Source organism: Sinohyriopsis cumingii, chromosome 10, assembly GCF_028554795.1.
Source record: "Sinohyriopsis cumingii isolate HCF-2022 chromosome 10, ASM2855479v2, whole genome shotgun sequence".
In the NCBI taxonomy this organism is placed as follows: Eukaryota; Metazoa; Mollusca; class Bivalvia; order Unionida; family Unionidae; genus Sinohyriopsis; species Sinohyriopsis cumingii.
In genome coordinates, this window is record NC_142970.1 from 111,000,556 (window position 1) to 111,014,193 (window position 13,638).

Below are 13,638 nucleotides of genomic sequence, written 5' to 3' on the forward strand. Positions count from 1 at the left end.
TATTATTATCCACGTATTAAGAACCATCTCCTACAAAGTTTGTCAAGCTATATTCTCCGGTAAATTGGAAATACTGATACAGGCCGCACGTACTGCACGCAAATTATTGTTCTTAAATCGTGTCTTCGTGTTATTTTAAAAATGACGATAATAATCAATTTATTAGGCCAAAGGCATTGTCGTCATGTTATTATTTCGATTAAATAAACCGTTGTCCACAAACAGGATTTTTTTTTTTGTTTTTATGAGTAATGATAAAACTAAATTCGTGCGCCAACTCGCGAAAGTTAATCTTGTCTAAAAATAATCAGTATTTGCAGTAGCTTACCAATCGAAATACCGATACTCTGACGCCGCGCGGTCATGGTCTGCCCTAGGCCCCGCGTACACCTAATTCCGCCTCTGGGTGGCTGATCCACATACCATGGGGGTAACAACTCTATCGAGGTATTTGCCAATCCTAGGTATGGTAGCACACACCTATAATAATAAACATAAATTGCAACTTACCTGTGAAAAGGAATGTCCACGCTTGTACTGCCAGAATATTTCCACAATAAACGAAAAGATCCAATGATCAAATCGACCACTAACATAATTCTAGTGGAAATCCAAGAATAACAATATTACAAATTTAAAACAATCGATATTTAGCTATATATGAATTTTAAACGCAACGTGGTCAAAGAAATATAAATAAATAAGAAATTAGTATTCATATCATTATTATTATCATTTAGATATTATTGATTTCAAGAAGTTTAACTGTTATTGTATTTTTATTTATATGCGAGAAGTATGATCATAATCAACATTTTGTCAATTTTGGTCCATAATGGATACCATGGAATGAAATTGCAACCGTAACCTTGTAAGGACCACAGGTGCTCGACGCGAGCTTGATGTTAAAAAAAAAAAAAAACCCAAATCAACTAAAGGAAAAAATCATACAGAGTGACAAAAATACCTTAGCTTACCACGATGACCCGTTCTTACATAGGACCCTCTCTATCATAATATCTCATATATTATGATAGAGATGATCCTATGTCAGAACGGGTCATCGGAGTAATCTAAGGTATTTTTGTCACTCTGTATGATTTTGTTCCTTTAGATGATTGTTTTTTCTTCTTCTTAACATCAAGCTCTCGTCGAGCACCTGTGGTAAGGACACGTATGTCACCATCAATATATGACCTATAATCATCAAAACATCAGACGATACACTGAATATATTTGTTAATTAAAGCCAACACAGGTATAATAATTTTGACTGGATTTTTGCAAATGACGATCAACTTAAACGCAAGCACTTTACAAAGAAGTGATGTTCATTCTTTTTCACTTTAAACTTATAAAAATGTTGACATTTTAGAGCCAATTGTGATATAAGATATTTGCTTCCTTATTGGCTTTATTTTTACATCTGAATACAAATGCTAGACATATAAAAGCGTGTCCAAAATTAATAGGAAAATCCCGTTTGCCTTGACAATGTAGAGCCCGTGATAATACAGCGTTTGAGTATATCATGCGCATTGGAGTAAAATTGTACGGTGCCCCAATTACATATCGCTTAAAAAACAACACAACAAGAACAATGCGGAAACGAACTGGTGAGTGTTCAACCAGTTAATAAAAACTATAATATTCTTTGTTTTAATGTTAGTTTGTTAAATATTTTTAATACATTGTAAGTTAAAGGTTTTTAATGTGGGGTGGTGGTAATACGAGCAGTTACAGTACATTTCTGTGTAGATCTATAGTTTATACTGCGCACAATGTGAACATGTAGAAGATTGTGTAGTTCGGAACTTTGTATTATCGCGGTCCTTCGTGTGTTAACGGTATTTAATGCCTCCGGGTTACAACTTGTAAAGATTTTATAACTTTTCCTGTCTCAAATCCTATCAAGAACTATCCGTAAGCGCGCGAATGTCAATAAAACTGCCTACGTCGCCTGACCAAAATACCCGTATTATGCTATGGGGAAACAACTCTATATTATCGTGGTGTTTGCTTAATTTAGGTATGGTAGCAAACATGTATTATAATAAACAGAAATATTGACTTACGTATAAGAAGTAACGGACGCGCCACCATTGGGTGAATATTTCGGAAAATAGGTAGGATATAATGAATAAATCAAATACTAATATCAGTTAAAAGGTGAAATCCATGAATAACAACAGTATCTCTCTCATTTAACTCTGCATTTTAAATGCAGTGTGGGCAAAGAAATGAGCTATGTCACCTCAACTTATGCTTCACAACAAAGTGAATGGTGTGGTGTCCATTGTTTACAGTTGTCACAATGTGCCTATTTAACAACAACCAGATTAACACAAGCTTTTAGTACAGGAGGCTGATACTTGTGACATACACAGCAGTTTGAAGGTTCATCCTCAAATAAAGGTAATATGTCCTGACTGTCCTCAAAATTGTTCTCATCAGAATCATCTAAATAACATGCAAAGGGACCTGGTTGAAGAGAAAAAATGATTCTAATCATAGGTGATTTTTTCCCAAACTTCCGAGACTTTTAAGAGTTGGCACTTTAATTCATTGGTTACAGACTTCAGGCTGAGGGCGATGATTTTCTGACACTCTCAGATCTAACACTTGCAGATTTATCTTCTAAATTTTTTTCATGTTTAGAAGCAGATAATGAGATTCTCTTTTTGCTAGACCACCAGCAAGGAAAATTTTAACAAATTAATTTCTTGGCGACTTTTGTTGTGGTTCTTTTCTTAAAGAAACTACCTAGATCTTCATCTTGCTCTGGTGCTTTGGCTTTCCTAATATCTTTAGGGTCATCTTGAGCTGTTGGTTGAGAGGTTTCTGTAATATTTTCATTTTGTTGAGATGCTACATTCTCTGCATGGTAAATGGTTGTTGGTGATAACTGAATCCAATATTGTCTTTTTTGATAATGGATAAATTCAAGATTGTTCAAAAGCAGAAGTGAAATTTTCAGGAGACATTTCCTTTCAGTAGATTTTACAGGTAAGTTTTGCAATATCATGTTACTTGTTGGCCTGTGTTCTTCTGCAAGAATAGCTGACATTCTTATTTGTAATTAGATTTGAAGGGTCCAAAATTACCAATGTTCAAAGCAAATATATCAAAATTTTAGAAAAGTCACCCGGGTACCCATTGATCCTAATGATAAGTTATCCGATCAAAGGGAAATTATATTAAATGTAAACCTGAAATGCTTTGTTTTAAGTTCATACATGTCACCCCCCCCAAGAGGTATAAACATAATTATTATTAACATGCAAAGATTTAGAAATAGTAAGTTCGGTTCATCATATGTCGCACGTGCGAAGTGCTTTCAATGGAAAAAAACCAAATGCTTCCAGCACACAGACAATATATGACGACTTTGTCAGTGTATAACTGCCTCACCGTAAGATTAAATCTTCACATTACGGAACGTCTTGTCAGTGAGCGGTCTACTTTCAGGACTTGCACATCTTCAGCTGTAGAGGTATGTGAATTTTTTATTTCTTGTTTATACGCTATAACTATTTTACTACCACGTTTATTTTTGTATGTTTGCTGTGTGGCTTCGGTTTACGTATTATCATGCAAATATTTTCTATTCTTGTTTGTGACTTAGTAAGAGATTTATATTAGCAATATATAAAGTTGCATTTTTAAGAAAGGTTTAGTACGGTATGATTCTTGTCATGCAGGGTTAGGTTTACTTCTGAACCTGTGTGTTGTTTTGTAATTATTGTGCTGATGATGTAATCTGTATAACTGACCGTATATAACTTCATTATGTTTTATCGTATATGCCCATGTCATGCATAGTAAACCGTGTTAGATACATTTTCAGCTGACCAGAGTAATCACAGAATGACCAGAGCAGTCAGAGTGACCGGAGCAATCCGAGTTATCGGAGTGATTGGAGTCGACGTGGTACCAGCTGCAGAACTAACCACAGAAGTTGACCATAGCGGCTGTGAAGCTGAATAAACAGTGTTGCTGGTCGATTAGCAGATGATCGGACATTGCTGAATGAGATTGGTGATTGTTTGATTGACCAACCTGGAATACTGACAGCTTGATTGGCCAGTGTGACTGGTAGAAGAGTGTGCTGGTGACAGAGTGTATAACTCCATACATGTAATCTTTTTGCCTTGGGCTAATTTTGGGAATTCGTAAAACCCAGTGTGGTTTTGGGACTGTAAAGATAATTTGTATATCTGTCCCTTTTGTTTACATAATTTCACTATTTGAGTAAATACATTTTACCATGTGAGTAAAATACGATTGTTTTATTATTTGAGTAAAACACTTTACAATCTTTACGTTGTGAAATCACTGTGAATCATTCACCTCTTGTTCTTGTAAGGTCATTTATTTATATTTTCATGGTTAAGTACGTTTTATGTTAATGGATCATATACATGTGCATATTCATCATGATTAATTGCTCATTCAAGTTGTTCATTATTAAACATTGCATTTTGTATCACCATCAAAAGTGTTCTATTGTAAAACCCAAATCCCACCCGGTTATCTTGTTACATGCAGGTATCTGAAATTCTTGTCACAAATCAGCTAAATCCATATGGATTACGAGAATACAGACACAAAACAAAATGATAAATTATATAAATAACATTCACTGCCTACATCATGTGTGTTTTCCTTTAGCTGAAAGGTCGTAAAGTCAGGTCCACAAATTCTGAATGCTGTATTACATCAATGTTGAATTCCTCTTTCAATATTTGTAAAGGGCTATTGATGTGTCCTTTTCCTGATGCAACATGTTCTTCAGTTTAACAAAATCCCTTTCCTCTAACACTTTTTAGTCGTATAACATCCATGAGTCATATCAATGAAGCCTTAATGGCTGGTGCCATTTTTTCAGTATAGACTGGTCTGTTACTCAGGTGTGTACTACTAGTAAACTAAAACGAATCTGTGTCATATGGTTTCAAATTCAGAAAACCATTCTTTTTTTAAGAAATGAGTCATGTTCAGTTGCTATAAATAGAAAATAAGGAAACTTCGACATACATATAGCCAAATGGTCACACACATCGAAAATACAATATGAGTAGATGGAGATCTATGATGAATCAATGTTACATGACATGAGCCTTGAACTGTACTCATTATTCTGTGTCTTGCTCACTCCTGATGTTGCCAGATATAATCTTTGATCTGAACTTGGAAACTTTTTTTTACATGGACTAAACAGGTACCCTATAGCTAGCTTTATTACCCAGGTAATTGTGAATGGGCGAGTACCTGGGTACCCGTTGACCCCTTTAGTCCAGAGGCTGGGTAACATGGCTTTATGAGGTGGCAAGACAAAGAATAACATTATTTCTCTTTGACCATTCAGGAAGTGTTAAAGATATATGTGACCTATATCCATCATACAGTATGAGAGTGGGATGTGTATATCTTCCATCAATTATTCCATAATGCTATGCAAAGTGTTTTGTGATATAATTCTAAAATATGGTTGAGCTTGACCATCCACTATCTGACCTCTCACCATCCACTATCTGACCACCACATCTCCCAGGGAAAACAGAGTATCAAGGTGTGTGTTTTATAGTGGCATTGCCACATGCAATGATTGTTACATTCTGTGATCTTGATGATGCCACAGCTTGTGTCCAAGTATCCTTGCCACTTAGAACACTTGGAGAGGAATGCTCAGTGTTGACAATGTTAAATATTCTTTCTGGCCTGTCTCTTAAATTGTTGACTCTACTTAAGGATCGTTGATAGCTCCTTGAAGTGGAAGTTTAATATTTCCTTTGAAACTCATTCTGTTAGCAACATAGTTTCTGTGGCTTGGCAAGTTTTAAATCTGACCAACAACACATAAACCCATAAAAGAAGCAATTGCTTAAGGTCTGTCACTTGAAAGTTGCTTCTAGGTACTGGACATTTGCTTGGTGTATCCATATCCGATCTCAGCAATATACTTGAGATGATTTACAAGTTAGTACTCTTCATTATCACTGAAAATTCATTCTGGTCTCGGTTTAGCATCGAGGGATACATTTCCTGTAGACCGGTCGCTAAGAATGGACTCCAACTGCCAAGCTGCATCATACACAGACATGTCTGCAAGCAGTGCATTAAATGCACTCTGTAAATCTGTAGAATGTTACAGTCGTCTTGCTTTCTTAAGATGTTGATTCTAAAAGACATAAAGAAAATAGGTTTGTAATGATGATTGGCATATATATATATATATATATATATATATATATATATATATACTAAGGACTCTATTATTGTTATTATTATTATTATTATTATTGAAATAAAACTGATTAAAAAAAGTTTAACTATTATTGCTTTCCTATTTATATAGGATCAGCAGATGATTAGCTATGTTGTATCAGTTTTGGCCCTTACTGGCTACCATTGAATAAACTTACACAGGCAGCCTTGTTAGGACATGTATGTTACCATTGGTATATGAACTATAAGCATCAGGCTGCAGAAGACACACTGAGTAAATTTTCTAATCATTACCAGTGTAAATATAATAACAATGATAGGAGTTTTGGATATGGTGATAAATGGAATGCACCTTACAAAAAGTGAGGTTCAGGGGTTTTCAAATCAGTTTTACCAAAAATGTTCACGTTTTTGATGAAATTGTGCTCTGATAGATTTGCGTACTTCCTGGCTACAGCTTTACCTCTGTAAACAGCCACTATACGTTGTGTTTTCAAATATTCCTCTTAAAATCCTATGTGCCACGATAACCCCACTATAATACAGTATTGGCATATACAACTTATGGTTTGTCCTAACTGTAATATTTTGTTCATTACACTATTTGTTTTCAGCCATCCGTGATGAATGACTAAAAATAACTGGTGTAATTAACCAAGTGCTACATAATATAAAACACAAGTTATATAGATCAGTATTGAAATAGATCAGTATTGAAATAGTAACATTTAGGACTATTCCAACACACTAGAAATACCTAAACATATATTGTATAATAATAATGATAGTAATAATAATACAGCTGCAGTAATAATAATAATAATAATAATAATAATAACAATACATAATAATAATACTATATCTGCAGTGACAATAATGCTACAGCTTCAATAATAATAATAGTAATAATAAATTATGCAGGATTAGAAAATAAGTTGAGCGGTTGTACATATAACAAATATAAACATGTCATGTACTATTGATACACAGTTGTAGTATGGACATAAAAATACATGATTCACCAAGGATGACACAAAAAAACCTTACCTATCATCAAAAGGATCCTAGGCATGAAGGATGGCTACATTTTAAAAATTAAGATATCACATTTGACTAAACAATGAATGTACTATTAAGAGTATAAATCTTACAAGCTGATTTCAGAATTATAAATATCACTAAGAAAGTTCAATCCAGTAAAGTATCATTCAGATCTCTTCTTTTGAATATTACTTTGAATGGTGTGACTTGACAGTCTGTTAGAAATTGTATATATTTGAAATGATCTTTTCAAGCAATTGGGGGGCCCCGAGTGGCCGAATGGTCTAATGCGCTCTCCGTTATGGATCACTGCCATCTCACCTCTGTCTGCGTAGGTTTGAGTCTCGGATTCGGCCAGTGTGGGTATGTGAGAAAGCATGCCAGTAGCTTCTTGAGGGTCAGTGGTTCTTTCTGGGGTTTTCCCAGGTTCTTCCTCCACCATTAATACTGGCCACCATGTATAGCCTATCGTGTGCTGAAAAATGGCGTTAAACCCAACAACAACAACAACAACATCAAGCAATCAGCATTGTAGTATATGAATAACTTGACTTCTATAGAATCTGTTGCTAAACTCATTTGTTATCATACCTTTGTTGAGATTGATATTTCTAATTTATTTTCATGAATATTTAGAGTCTTCTTTACATGCAAACATGGACGTCTAACGGCTGACTTATGTAAGTCATGATACGTTTATGCATATTTAAATGAGTTTGCTTTTGGCAACAGCTGCTCTCATGCAATATTGATTAGAGTTGAAATACATGGAGAAAAAATTATGTTTAAGTGTTTTGTTCACTGTCTTTGAATATTCATCATTGCTAATAAAGGTGTCGAAAAGGTGTGAAATTCACTTTGGTATTCACCAATACCCATTCTGCCAAGCTGCATTGAAAACACAGTGTACACATTCATCTGAATCGAGCCACACATTATACCGGTCATGAGTAAATTTTGTGTGGGATTGAGACTAAAATCAAATGTTATTTTTTTTTTATTTTCCTGGTTTTATCTTTCAAACGCAGACTAGAAACATTATTTTAATACTGAAGATATACAGTAGAAAGGAAAGAAAAGTCCTCAGTTCATTTAATTGCAGTGAGTGTATCAAAAATGTGTTTGGGATCAAATTTCTTCACAATCCAAATTACACAGATATGTGACCAGTTTAATTTCATTATAGTCTGATTAAAATCAGATCTCCATTGTCCAAAGTGGAAATATGAAAGACAGAGAGTTGATGTTTTGTTGATCTTTGGAATTCACAGCTCACTTTGTTTTAGTACCCTGTCAGATAAAGTGTTGCCCATGTGTTTTAGGTAGGGTTACCCTTTGTAGCGACATGTTGCAAATGACAAGTGCCACTTTTCAGAAATTAGAAAGTTGTGACTTTATTGCTGAACTGTCAGATCAACAGAACCAGACTTCTAATTGGTCTTTGTACACATAGGACATGGAGATCTTTTATTACTTTGATTAATTTAATTATATTTGGATATGTGATTACAGGTCTCCAGATATAGCTATGTATGCTGGACATGTCTTATGGGACAGACTTTTTGACTGTCAATAAAATACCCAAACAGGATAGCAAGAGATTATTTTAAGCTATGAAAAACTGATATTCAGACTTTTAATTAATAAGTGTTTCAAGTGAAATTCATTGACCTCATCTTGTGCTTAACATGTGCATTGAAATATGTATAAAATGGCATTGTGAACAGTACAATAGAACTTCTGCAATGTTCTAGTACCAGGGAGTTAATTTCCTTCATCAACAAAACTTGTGAGTAGGCCATTGTTTCATTGGTAAAGAGGGATTCCCGACAAACTATTAATTATTAATAAGGTATTGGAAAGAAAGAACGAATCCATGCACTATATGCTGACAATTATGGATATATATTCGCATCGCCAAAAAACAACAATTGAATATCAAGCTTTTTCAAAACAGCAAAAATCCATGAACTGTAGAATTTAACTTCTGTTTAAAAGTCGTGTGAGCTTGCCTATGTCATTGGCATTACAAATCAGCTTACCAGGGACAAGCTAAAATTTGACTTGGGCAAGCTCTAGTTTTGCAAGGTACTTTATGTGTACCACATTCTTTTATTACATAAATGCACACAGTTTCTTTCATCCATTGACTGTTTATTTTTCATGATATATTATCCAAGTCAGTCATTTCCATCTTCACTGTCATGTCCAGACCTACATTTCCTTCCATTGGCATAATATGAATATTTACTATTTGGGTCAAATTTTGGGAAATAGGGAATAAATATTTTTAACTTAATCAGTTACATTTTAGTCATTTGATTTGGATTTGCTACGTTTCGGGTCCTAATGTAGTCACAGGCCATTTGTGTTTGGTCTTCAAAATTTGCTGAGCTTCCTAACTCAAAAACTCAACTTGTCAAGACTGTTTTGATGCATGCCATTGACTTCAAAGGATAATTGTTAACTAATGAGTTTGTTTTTACTGGTGTACAACTGTATATTGAAATAAAAAAAACAATAAAACAGCTTGTGTCAAATGATTAGCAACCCAGATTTCTTTAAAACATGACTAATGTACTGAAACTCGAAAACCCCCCAGTTTTATTGCCACTTGTTTGCAGAGTAATTATCGGAAATGTATGCATACTTTCAGCATGACATATAATTATGTTGAGAAAAATAAGTGTTCTCAAATATTTCTCAAAAGTCAAATTGTCACATTTTGTTTCAATGCATTTTGCCAAATTCAGAAGTTGACTAGGTGTTAATAGTTATGTAAATTTATGCAAATACATCTTAAGTCCTTCATTTGTGAGTATACGTAAATCAGTTAAAAGTCTTGCTGTTACCATTGTTGATATGAAGGAAGGGATGAGACTACAAGGATATTAAAACTGGTATAATTGAACTTGTCCAAGAAAAATGTTGCCTGTATCTCTTTTTGGAGCAGTTTTTTAGCCTTCAAGAGTATGGAAATTTGATAGGTGGCAACCTGATTATTCTTGGTGATTTCAACTTTCACTTTGACTGTTGTGGAAATCCATACAAATCAAAACTAGATTCATCAGCATTTTCAACCTCAAAAAGTAGGGTGTTCCAAATGACAAGTGCCACCAACAAACATGGTTATATTTTGGACTAGTTTCTTCATAGACCTGATGATAATTTTCTAAAGTCTTCATTATTGTCCCACAAACTTGCATCAGATCACCTCTGCATCATATGCCATCTCAACATATCAGTCCCTAGCTCTCTGCTATGAAGAGAAACCTCTGCATCATAAATAGAACCCAACTAATACACGACCTCCAAGCAAGCCTAAAATCTTTAATTTGTTTAGTAATTTCATGGTGTTTGTTTTTGTAATCCTGTTGTTATATGTCATGAACTCCCTTGCACTTAGTCAAATACTTACAACATTTATTGACATATGTTATGTATATCTGATTTAATATATATATATATATATATATATATATATATATATATATATATATATATATATATATATATATATATATATATATATTAATTTAATTGTTTGTTTGTCAGTTTTAAATTTTTATTTTTCTTACATGCTATTGTATGTAAATTTATTCACTGGAGATGATATTTTTTTCAGAAAATTGGTTGACCTGAATAATTCATTTCATAAACACCAGGTGTTGGCCTGGAAGCTGACCTTGATTCAAAATTAGCAAACAAAGTTCTATTTTATTTTAAAATGATTGGTTGTTGTCAAGGTCATGATGGGACTAAGTGGGTTAAGAAGTCAACACTTTTTTATTTTTATTCTGGGAATAAAATCATTGGTCAAATCAAGGCCATATTCTGTGTACTGATATAAATTTGATCACATGATCCCCCCCCATACGGTCTGATTTTGCAACCAGGGAAATTTTGAAATTGTGTCTTATGATACAATATAACCTTTGTTTTAGAGAGAGATTTCTCAGGTATTTTTGGCCTTTTACACTTGGTATCAAGTTGTTTTCTTTGTTGTTGCCAGATTTTGAGTTAATTATCTTCAGATCATTTGGATTTCAAATGGATTAATTCTTTATTCTCTGGAAATATTTGAAGAGTGCTCACACATATTTTGGAAAGACATTGTTTACAGGTTTAATTTGGATTTCCAACATCGGAGGAACTATAGATAAGCATAGTACTGACTATAGTATACGTCATACGTCATCCATCTTGGATTTTCCATCAGGATTCAAACTTGAAATTATTTGAACATTTATTACTAGGACTTTTGCAATTTAATTTGTGGATTATTCTTAGATTATTTTTGGATTTGATTCATGAAACTGTAAGTTCTTCTCCTTTTTTCATTTTTACAGAATTTTCCAGGAAAATAAATTATTTGTTAAATTTTGAAAAGTTTGTTGTTTTCACTCTATCTGTGTTACTGTTTATTCGGGCCTAAACACGTAACACATATAACACTAATAATGCATATACTCATACATTCCCAATAACATCACCTCATACGATGGTAAAATGTTAAATGAAATAAGATAAATAGAAACTGATTAATGTCCTGTTTTTCAGCATTCTTTTAATTGTATGGTGCTATTTTGACACTACATTAGAAACTCACCAAGTCAGTTTTCCCACCTGTATCTTGATCTCTCAGTTCACAGTTTGTCTCCACATGAATTTACACGTTTTATCATCCATAAATCAAATGCGCAGACTTTTCCAATTTGATGCACAAAAATAGTCACTGGTACGTAAATTTACGCAACCCAGTGTCATGTTTTGCTGATTAACAAAATACACAGGTTTGGTCTACAAATCATCGATGGTGCTTAAATTGACGCATCCCAGTATTATGTGTTGCTGATTATCACACAATTACGGTTTGGTCTGACTACTTTAATGGCTAGATTACAACTCTCCCAAACAAGAAAAACAAGCGCACATCAGTTTCTTACGCTAATGTTGTCATAATACATAGGGTTACAACTGAGTGTGGAGTCTGGATCTGACCTTATGTGACCTGTAACTGTCACATCATTTGTAGCAACAGAATGTTAGACCCATAAAATCACCCCAAATAAGAAAGAATCGGAAAATAAACACATGATTTTAAAGTGGTTCTCATGAGAAACTATTATTTTACATGCACCTTTGTCATGCAGTGAAGCAACAATTTCCATTCACTCAATTGTATGCCTTGCGTTGTTCCAAGATACTGTCAGCATTTGACTAAAAATGGTGTTCAAGGCAAAAAAAAATTAAAATAGATCCAAAAGAAACAAAATTATCTTTTGGACTGCGTTTATGACTGACCGATGAAAATAGTATTGTTATCAAACAAGTGGAGCCTTCATCAAACAAAAATGAGGTAACGGTTGATAGTAAGATAAAACATAATTTGTGCAGCAATGGTTGCAAACACCGCTGGCTACATTTTCAAGAAATTGCATGAAGAATGTGACAGTGAATACGTCATTATGTTTTACCATATATGTACAGAGGCTAAAAAAAAGACCTTCATGACCAAATGTGCAGAAAACAATAACTTTCAGAACAGTATACTGGCAAGGCATGCTGGGTTGTCAGCCCACAAAATGCTGATTGAAGGTCCACAACACTAGGCAGATTTGAATGATGGTTTACGAAAATATTCTTCCAAACAAGACAATTAGCAGTGAAAGTGCTACTTTAGTGTGTACATTGGCTGAGTTTAGAAGACATCCATTTTTTAAAATACAGATCTCTTCTTAATTTAATACAAGACTTAACGGCTGAAGAAATTGATGCCATTGGCATTTTGAAGAATTCTGTCAATCAGTATAACTCGGCTACTACCTGTTCAGAGGGACTGGAGAGCCTATCAATACAAAGTATTATACATCACCTGCAAAATTCATCATTTGTGACAGCATTGGCAGAAGAAAATCTCTGGCACAGTTAACAATAAATTACTTGTCATACATGCTCAGATTATTTCTGATGACATGAAACCATCAACAAGATTTTTAACAAATATGCAACGTTCATATACTTTGGGCAAGGGAGTTGCCTTATTGGCTTTAGTCAGATTATAACGCTAATATTTTTGTTGTGTATTTAAATAATATAATTATTTTTGAAAACTACGGAAAACTGATCGTCGGCTTGAATAAGACTCGTATGTTTGGATTTTGACTCTGTGTTTTTTGCCTTGATGTATCTTTGCTTTCCTGTTCATATTTTGAATCTCCCATCTTCCAGCCAGGATGCTCTGTGAGACCCTTATGGGGATGTGCACAGCTTTATCTCTACCTTGACTGCCTTATATTCCCAAATCGCATCAATGTATGCATGTCAGCTTGCTGTGCACGCAGCACAGGCGTCTTGCAGGAACACATT

At 34.1% G+C, this 13,638-nt stretch overlaps 1 protein-coding gene across 2 annotated transcripts in view; it reads left to right on the forward strand.

The window, feature by feature from the left end:
• Positions 1-1,496: 1,496 nt before the first annotated feature.
• LOC149791023 (uncharacterized) overlaps positions 1,497-13,638 on the forward strand; it is a 102,505-nt gene continuing 90,363 nt past the window's right edge. For both annotated transcript variants that reach the window (XM_089972896.1, XM_089972897.1), the window contains exon 1: positions 1,497-1,616. The gene's annotated coding sequence lies outside the window, so the exon portion shown is untranslated. The remainder of the gene's footprint in view (positions 1,617-13,638) is intronic.